Genomic DNA, 10,234 nt, shown 5'->3' on the forward strand with positions numbered 1-10,234 from the left:
AATCCAGACCTTGTGGTATCTCATCCTCAAATACTTCTGTATATGTTTCTAAGATTCATCATCTCTTTCTCTGTCTTAGGCTCTGGCTGTAAGATATTATAGAAACAAAGAAGTAAACTTATCTAGGTCCAACCTGAGCTCCTCTCTCAGAGAATGGTGTGAGTTACATGTGTAATAAGGAAAGGCATGCGGCTACCATCAGACAAAAGGAGCCGTGCCTCTTCCAAGCCCTTGGCAACAGTCACTGCTCACCCAGATGGAAGCCAGGGCAGGTGGCGTAATGAAGGAAGTAGGGCTTTGAGGTCAGACATTCAGGTGTTTGGATTCCAGTTCATCAACTTGCTTAGTAGATGTTGGGAAATCTCGAGCTCTGGGAGTCTAAGTTTCCTTATTTTATAACAGGAGGAGAAGAGCTGCTAAACATGATGGCAGATGAATGACCTGTCTCAGAGGTGGTCAAGGTTCCCTATCTTCTACTCAGCAAGCACTGTCGTTAAGAGCAGACTCTGGAGCCAGACACCTTGGGTTCAGATCCTGGTCTCTGGCAATTTACTTGTCTGACCTGGGCAAGTTAATTAATCTCTCCCAATGGCTTCATCTATCCAATGGGTCTACAAATTGGAGCTACCCCATAGGGTTGTTATAAGAATTAAATAAGTTAATATTTACAAAATGCCTAGCAAGTTCCTGGCACCCAGTAGATAAGTGTTTTGCAATTAAATTACACTTCATAATTAAAGTGTAAGATCTCAGGGTTAGAAGACAGTGGAATACTGATGTGCAACAGAGGAGGAAATCTACTGCCTCTGAAATCATGACACCTGCGACCTTTAAGAAAATTCCACAGCCTTATCTGCAACCTGGGAATTTACAAGGGCGCCTGCTGGGTGCTCACTGAGCAGGGCCCTCCCACACCATAGGGACATCTCGGTAATTATAGGTAGATTTTTGGCAAAGCACACGAGGATGAGAACAGAAAATGCAAACCAATAGGACAGTGACTCAAGATTCCCTGGAAGACTTTTAAATCAACTTCATTTCAGCTAACTGGCAGCCAGTCACCCTTGGAAAGGAAGCAGTTTTTTTCTTTGAGGAAGAGTTTTCATTTGTACCAACAGGGATAAACAAAAGAGTTAACAAAAAACATTTCCACTTGAACTCATAAGGACTTTAAAATGCCTTTTTTAGAGAAAGTTCCTCTTAAAATAAAGCATGACTTTAATACAGAACAATTCGTAGTAGAAGATTCTCAAAGCGCTGGGACACTGCCCTATTCCACCACATTCACTTGAAAAAAAAAAAAAAAAGTAGTGATTATAAACAACAGTTCTGGAGAAAGATATGCCGGTTATAATCCGAGCTTCTCTATTTACTCACTCGCCTGGCTTCCTTGTTCTCACTTTTTTCATATGCAGAATGGAGGCTGCAGCAGTACCTTTCTCATAAATTGTAGGAAAATATACGAATTTCTAGAAAAGGACATAGAACAAATGATCAACGTTGGGGTCAAGTCAACCTTCTCTATCACGTCGACACTGAGTATCAGTACATCACTTTACATTGCTCCTTGCAAGTAAGAGTTGACACACTGGCCCAGGGACCTCGGATTCCGGCGTCCCGACGCGCAATTAGCATATGCAAACGAGGGGGCGGAGCCTCTGGTCCTGAGCGGGGCCTGCTCCGGCTCCGGCCAGGACTCCAGCGCCAGGATCCCCAGACGGCTGAGGGTGCTGGTCCAAGGGCTCGGTGACCCAGGGATGAGAGCGCAGGCTGTGACAAGCAAAGACACTTTCCTCTAGGTAAGGCCATCCCGGGAGATGAGCTAACTGGAGACAAGCCACCATTCCTGCGGTGCCTCCCCCTCTCTCTTCACCAGTTTCGGGTGCTCGGGCGGGTGGGTGCTGGGCTGCAGCGGGCCGGCCGATTCCCATGACTCGGCGACGTCACGGCCCGGTGCAGGAGCGCGGCCACACCTCCTGGTGGTGCATTGGTGGCGCCCCTGCCAGCCCAGCGCTGGGATTAGCCCACGTGGGCGTGGAGAGATCATCCCACGTTCAGCCATCTGGAAAAGCCGAGTGAGAGAACGCCTGATCCTGGCCAAGGGCCAGCACTCCTGGTTACGCCGGTGTTTACAGATTTTTACTGAAAGGAGACCTAAGCCCAGAATGCCCTATTCCTATCCAAGGACAGCCAAAAGGTCCTGGTGAGGAAGAGAAAGGGGACTTCGCCTCCCCGTGGAGGAAGTCATGCTGAATGCCGGGACTCCGGGAGGGACTACTTTAATTGAAACTAAAAGAAAACACAACCATACCTGACAGTAATCTTGCTGGAAATGATACCTAAGTCACCGAATACGGTGTATAACATCTATTTCACAAATCATTGCCAGTGCTATTAATGAACAGTAGGTTTAAACTTGAAGTTTATAGAGGGTGAAGGAAATAATGTTTTCTAAAAATATTCTCACCTAAAGGGTTTTGTTCCTAACAATACCAGAACACGCTGGGATCTCGTAAGGCAAAAGTGGTTTATTCATTAGGGCACATTTTTTACATGAATCAAAACATAACTATCTATCCAAATATGTTTTTCTTTAAATTGTCTTAGCAATAGCTAAAATTGACAAAAGTACTAATTTCGTTCAGTCGTTATTGATTGTTGGGTAATTGTAAATGCAATTCAAGCATAAATATGCAAAGATACATTTATCTGGCCTGCTACTGTTAGCAGTTTAAGTGAAATTTGTTTCTGGGTACCTTTCTGAAATGACTGGGTTATGAGTCCCCAACTACGTTAATTTTGGTGGAACTTGCCATGTGCATTTGCAGTAAGGGGGATGGGAAGGAAGCTTTGTTGCGCACGGTTTGCATGGGTTCAAACCCACTCGGCGGCACTGCAGAAGAAAGGCCTGGCAATCAGCTTCTGTAAAAATTACAGCCAAGAAAATCCTATGGAGCTCAGTTCTGCTCCAACACAAGGGGTCACTATGAGTCACAATCGACTCCATGGCAAGGGATTTGATTTTTATTATCTGCCAAGAACCAGCTTGGGCATGCCCTGAAGTTATCCACATTTTAAAAGGAGCTTTGGAAAGGTCAAGTACATGTCCCAGGTCCACAAGCAGGGATGGAGCCAGGAGGATGTGGGGCGTCAGACTCCAAAGCTGTGCCCTTTCCGCTAGACCACGCCAGACACTGCAAACCCAAACCTGGAGAGAAGGCAAAGAAACTAGCCTAAGGCTGGGAAAGTCTGCAATGAGATGCCAAAATATTAAAGCTGATTCTGAAAGTTAGCATTTATAGCAAATCAGTTCAATTCAGAGGAATGAATCGGAAGTTATTTGAATAGGCTAGAGGCAGGATGAAGGATAACTAGTGTTAACATTTTCGAAAAAGCACAAAGTCATGACAGATGTGAAAATGAGCGAGTGTGAAAGATTTGAACTAACTCCTCAGTGGGGAAACTTGTAAGGCTGTTACAACCAGATGAAAGGAAAATCCAAAGAATGGGCACATTTGTAGATCAAAAATGTTGAAATGGATGTGCAAATGGAGGCAAAATTGGTTCTTCCATGGGAGGAAGGGAAGAAGGTTGTCCCTCCCTCCATTGGATACAGTCATTTGGGTGTCTATAGACAAGAATTATTTTGCATTTCCATCAGACAAAAAACCCATTGCCATCAATCCTTTCCTACTTACAGCATCCCCATGTGTTAGAGTGGAACTGTTCCATACAGTTTTCTTTGCTGTCATCTTTACAGAAGCAGATCAGCAGGCTTGTCTTCCACAGAGCTGCTGGGTGGGTTCCAACTGCCAACTATTTGGTTAGCGGCCAATCGCAAACCACTTGCAGCTACCTACCATTAACAGAGCTGTAAAATAGCTCTAACAATGCAAGGTTTTTCCTTGAAGCACAAATTTTTCCCTACCCCAGTGCCTTTCTGTGGCTGGAACTCGGCCTGGACATGGTCCGTGGTGATTGAAATTCTATTTAAGCTGTCTTTCAGTTTATGGTTTGGTAATGTGTATTTGTCCTGATGCACCTCAGATTAGGTCTAACCACAACATACAGAGAATTAACATAGGCTGGGAGGGGATAATCACTGCATCAGCAAATGCCTTAGATGCACATCAAAAGGCATGCATGATACCACACATTGATGAAATGGGATCTGAAGTGTGTATTTTACAGATCATTACATCCACTCTTGGTCTTTGACCAAAAGCAAGCACATTCTATCCTGCATACTTACTACTTGGGCCTAGCTCATACCCTTGAAGTTGTATGGAGTACTTTATTTCATTGGAGATACCCTTCGGGGGTGAGAGACAGCACTGGGCGCTGACAGATAGGATTATGTGTGGGTGATAGGCTGCTTCTAACTCTGTGGTTTCTGAGATTCCAAGCCACTAAGCACAAAATTCTAGAAAAACTAAATTGGATTCCTTTAATAATAGTCTTCAGAGGAAGATGTTTTTGTTGAAGGCGTTTTTGTTCTGTTTACCTCCCCAATCATTTGTGTTTCAGAGAGATATGAATCTGCGTGTCTTTTTTTTTTTTTTAATGGGATTATAAAAGAGGATGGCCTCCGAAGGGGATGGGCTTCTGTGTATAAAACCATAGCTCTTGACAGCTAAGTCCTAGAGGAGGTGAACCGGAGAGATCCAGCTGAAAAGGGACTTGTGATCCACTTCCCCGCTGCTGGCATCAGGAAGGAGCAGAAGGTGAATTTCAAGGCAGGAAGCCCGGGACCTGGTTCTAGAGAGGAATAAACTGGGAGCAGGAACAGTAAGTCAAGCATCTGTTCATCTCTCTGGCTTGCTAGCAGGCAGTGAAGGGAGGGAGACGGAGGAAGTGGGGCCAGGTAAGCTCAGGGGCGTGATGATCCTGGCTGGTGCGGTAAGTTATATGGGGTCAGGTTTGTTGACCTGCCCTAGTTTTGACTTATGGTCACGGTTACCATTCTAGATTTTTCTGGTACAGACCTAATTTCAAAGAGCCTGTCCTGCTTTCAGATTAAATAATAGAGGCCTTGCCCTGCTGTGGAATTTCGAAAAACCGCAGACATTTCACCAGTAATTAAAGGCCAGGGCTTTGGGGACTTGTATGACACAGTAAGATGCTTTTGGGAAGAAGAGTAGGATTAAACTTTAAAAAAAAAAAAATTGAGGTATAATTTAGACACAATACAAAGTATAAATCTGAAGTGAAGAGTTTGAGTGTTCTATAATTGTATACACCCTCGCAACTATATCTGATCAAGATATAGGATATTTGCACAGAAAATTCCACTCAGTTCCCTCCCGCCCCCACCCCAGAGGCAGTGGCTGTCCTGGTTTCTGTCAGTGTGAATTAGTTGTGCTTGCTCTTGAACTTGGTGTCAGTGGACCCATAACAGTATGTTCTTTTTTGTATCTGAATTCTTTCACAGCATAATGCTTTTGAGACTATTTGTTTTGTTGCATGTATCAGTGATTTCTTCCCTTTTTTCACATTGTCTTCATTGAGGTCTAGTTTACTTATAATGAAATGCACAGATTAGAGCGTACAGTAAGTGAGTTTGGGCAAATGTATATAAGTGTGTAACCACAGCGACAGTCAAGATATACAGCATTGTCATCACCCCAGAGAGTTCACTTCTTCCTTTCCTCATCCCTGCACCCAGGCAACCACTGATGTAATTTCTTTCACTATAGACTAGTTTTGCTTGTTTAAAAACAAAACAAACAGCTGCCGTGGGGTCAATTCCGACTCATGTTGACCCTCTGTGTGTCAAAGTGGACCTGTGCTCCATAGGGTTTTCAGTGGATGATTTTTCTTTTTTTCAGAAGTCAATCCCAGGACTTTCTTCTGAGGCACCTCTGGGTGGACTTGAACCTATAACTTTGCAGTTAGCAGCCATTGCTTGTTCTAGGACTTAATATATAAATTGAATCATACATTTTTGTGTCTGGATTCTTTGGCACAACAGTGTTTTTGAAATTCATTTGACTTGTTGAATATGTCAATAGTTCATTCCTTTTTAGTGCTGTTTAGTATTCCTTTTTGTGAATATACCATATTGCTTATCCATTCCTCATTGAACGGACATTTCCATTGCTTCCCACTTTTCACTATTACGAATAAATCCGCTGTGAACTTTCTCGTACGGGTTGCCAAACAGTTTTCCAAAGAGGTTGTACCAGTTTACGTTCCCACAGGAGTGTCTAAGAATTCACTTGCTCAACAACTCAAAAGATTAGATAAGAATCTGTGAGTTTATGTTAATGGGGGAGGAACAATTCAGAAAAGAGGGTGAGAATAGTTGCACAACTCGGGGAATGTAGTCAACGTAGTTGAAATGTACGGGTAAAAACTTGAATTGGTGTATGTTTTGCTGTGTACATTCTCAGCAACAACAAAATAAATACAGTGATTAAAAAAAAAAAGAATCCACTTGCTCTACCACCTTGCCCTGGTGATACACTGGTTAAGCGCTCAATGGGAGAAGAGATCTTGCAATCGGTTCTCGTAAAGATTGTTGTTCTGCACCATCAAGTCTATTCCGACTCATAGTGACTCTACGGGGCAGAATAAAACTACCAGATCTTTCCGCTGTGGAGTGGCTGGGGGATTCAAACCGAAGACATTTCGATGAGTAGCCAGGTGCTTAACCACTGTACCACCAGGGTTCCTCCTTAAAGATTACAGCCTTGGAAACCCAATGAGGTAGTTCTACTGTGTCCTAGAGGGCCGCTGTGAGTCAGAATCCACTCTGTAGTACACAACAACGTTGCCAATGTTTGCTATGTCAACCCTTTTTTTAAAAATTTTATTGTGTTTTTGGTGAAAGTTTACAGTGCAAATTAGTTTTTCATTCAAAAATTTTATACACAAATTGTTTTGTGATATTAGTTGCATTTCCCACAATATGTCAGCATTCTCCCTCTTTCCCTTTCCACTCCGGGTTCTCAGGCGCCATTCATCCAATTTTCCTGTCCCTTCCTGCCTTCTTGTCTTTGCTTTGGGGCTGGTTTTGCCCATTAGGTTTTGTATGTTTGATTGAACTAAGCAGCACGTTCCTCACATGAGTTATTGTTTGTTTTATAAGCCTGTCTAATCCTTGGCTGAAAGGTGGACTTCCGGAGTGGCTTCAGTTCTGAGTTAGCGGAGTATATGGGTGCCATAGTCTTGGGGTTATGTCAGTTTTTTTGAGCTCAGCCCATTTTACTATTTTTGTTTGTTTCATTTTTTTAATTATACTTTACATGAAAGTTTACAGAGCAAACTAGCTTCTCATTAAACAATTAATACATGTATTGTTTTGTGACATTGGTTGTCAACACTCTCCCCTTCTTGACCTTAGGTTCCCCATTACCAGCTTTCCTGTACCCTCCTACCTTCTCGTCCTTGCCCCTGGGCTGGTGTCGTTCTGTCTTATGCGCTTGTTTAATCTTTGGCTGAAACGTGAACCTCAGGAGTGACTTCATTACTGAACTAAAAGGCTGGGGGCCATACTCTAAGGGTTTCTCCAGTCTCTGTCAGACTAGTTAAGTCTGGACTTTTTTATTTTTTTATTTTTTTTTTTGAGGTAGATATTTGTTCTACATTTTTATCCAGCTCTGTCCAGGAACCTCTATTGTGAGCCCTGTCAGAGGAGTCTGTGGTGGTAGCTGGGCACCATCTAGTTGTACTGGACTCAGTCTGGTGGAGGCAGTAGTAGCTGTCGTCCAATAGTGGACTAATCTTTGCCTTGTGTCTTTGGTTTTCTTCATTCTCCCTTGCTCCATACGGGGTGACACTGGTGGAGTGTCTTAGATGGCCACTCACAAGCTTTTAAGACCCCAGATGCTACTCACAAGTAAAATGTAGAACATTTTCTTTATAAACTATATTATGCCAATTGAGCTAAATGTTCCCCTAGACTGTGGTCCCCACAGCCCTCAGCCCAGTAATTCAGTCCCTCAGGGAGCTTCGATGTGTCTATGGAGCTTTCATGACCTTCCTACATCAGGTTATGCTGGTATCCCCAGTATTCTGTACTGTCTTACCCTTGACCAGAGTTACCACTTACCTATTGTCTATTTAGTGTTTTTCCTTCTCCACCCCTCCCCTCCCTCGTAACCATCAAAGATAGTTTCTTTTTGTGTGTAAATCTTTTCATGAGTTTTTATAGCAGTGGTCTCATACAATATTTGTCCTTTTGTGATTGACTTCTTTCACTCAGCTTAATGCCCTCCAGATTCATCCATGTTGTGAGGTGCTTTGCAGATTAATCATTGTTCTTTATCACTGCATAGTATTCCATTGTGTGTATGTACCATAGTTTATTCAGTCATCTGTTGATGGGCAATTTAGGTTGTTTCCATCTTTTTACGATTGTGAATAATACTGCAATGAACATGGATGTGCATATGTCTATTCATGTGACGGCTCTTCTTTTTCTAGGATATATTCCCAGGAGTGGAATTGCTGGATCACGTGGTATTTCTATTTCTAGCTTTTTAAGGAAGCACCATCTCATTTTCCAAAATGGTTGTACCATTGTGAATTCCTACCAGGAGTGCTTAAGAGTTACAATCTCCCCACAGCCTCTCTAACATTTGTTATTTTCTGTTTTTTTGATTTGTACCAGTAATGCCCGGGGTGAGATGGTATGTCATTGTGGTTTTATTTGCATTTCTCTAATGGCTAGTGTAATCTATGGATTACACCTCAACATAAAGAGAACAAAAATGCTCACAACTAGACCAGTAAGCAACATCATGATAAGTGGAGAAAAGATTGAAGTCAAGGATTTCATTTTACTTGGATCCACAGTCAACACCCATGGAAGCAGCAGTCAAGAAATCAAAAGATGCATTGCATTGGGCAAACCTGCTGCAAAAGACCTCTTTAAAGTGTTGAAAAGCAAAGATGGCACCTTGAAGACTAAGGTGTGCCTGACCCAAGCCATGGTGTTTTCAATTGCCTCCTTTGCATGTGAAAGCTAGAGGATGAATAAGGAAGACTGAGGAAGAATTGACGCCTTTAAATTGTGATGTTGGCAAAGAATAGTGAATATACCATGGACTGCAAAAAGAACGAATAAATCTGTCTTGCAAGAGGTACAACCAGAATGCTCCTTAGAGGCAAGGATGGTGAGACTGCATCTCACATATTTTGGACATGTTATCAGGAGGGATCAGTCCCTGGAGAAGGACATCATGCTTGGTAAAGTAGAAGGTCAACGAAAAAGAGGAAGACCCTCAATGAGATGGATTGACATAGGTGCTGCAACAATGGGCTCAAGCATAACAAGGATTTTGAGGATGGCGCAGGACTGGGCAGTGTTTTGTTCTGTTGTACACGGGGTCGCTATGACTCGGAATCAACTCGACGGCACCTAACAACAACAAAAATGGCTAGTGCTGATGAGCATTTCCTCATGTATCTGTTAGCCGCTTGAATGTCTTCTTTGGTAAAGTGTCTGTTCATTTCCTTTGCCCATTTTTTAATTGGATTATTTATCTTTTTGTTGTAGAGGTGTTGGATTTTCCTGTAGATTTTAGAAATTAGACCTTTGTCAGATTTATCATAGCCAAATATTTTTTCCCAGTCTGTAGATTCTCTTTTTACTCTTTTGGTGAAGTCTTTTGATGAGCATAAGTATTTAATTTTTAGAAGATCCCAGTTATCTAGTTTATCTTCTGGAGTTTGTGTGTTGTTAGTTACAGTTTGTATCCTGTTAATGCCGTTAAGGCCTGTAGCATTGAGCCTATTTTTTGTTCATGATCTTTATAGTTTTTGGTTTTACGTTTAGGTCTTTGATCCATTTTAAATTAGTATTTGTATATGGTGTGAGGCATAGGTCCTGTTTCATTTTTTTCACAGATAAACATCCAGTTTTGCCAACCCCATTTGATAAAAACACCGTCTTTTCCCATTTGATGGACTTTGGGCCTTTGTCGAAGGTCAGTTGACTGTAGGTGGATGGGTTTACATCTGGGTTCTCAATTCTGTTCCGTGATTATCTGTTGCTGTACCAGTACCAGGCTGTTTTGACTACCGTAGCTGTATAGTAGTTTCTGAGGTCAGGTAGTGCGAGTCCTACTTTATTCTTCTTCAGTAGTGCTTTACTTATCCGGGGCCTCTTCCCTTTCCATATAAAATTAATGGTTAGTTTTTTGATCTGTTTAAAGAATGCTGTTGGTATTTGGATCGGGATTGCATTGTATTCGTAAATTGCTTTGGGTAGAATTGACATTTTCACAAT

At 42.3% G+C, this 10,234-nt stretch overlaps 1 protein-coding gene across 1 annotated transcript in view; it reads left to right on the plus strand.

Annotated features, from left to right (window-relative positions):
• Nucleotides 1–1,713: 1,713 nt before the first annotated feature.
• The window catches only part of SLC19A3 (solute carrier family 19 member 3), a 30,450-nt gene continuing 21,929 nt past the window's right edge, over nucleotides 1,714–10,234 (plus strand). Inside the window, exon 1 of the mRNA XM_004385820.2 lies at nucleotides 1,714–1,799. The gene's annotated coding sequence lies outside the window, so the exon portion shown is untranslated. The remainder of the gene's footprint in view (nucleotides 1,800–10,234) is intronic.

This window comes from Trichechus manatus, unplaced genomic scaffold (genome assembly GCF_000243295.1).
Source record: "Trichechus manatus latirostris isolate Lorelei unplaced genomic scaffold, TriManLat1.0 scaffold00147, whole genome shotgun sequence".
Lineage (NCBI taxonomy): Eukaryota > Metazoa > Chordata > Mammalia > Sirenia > Trichechidae > Trichechus > Trichechus manatus.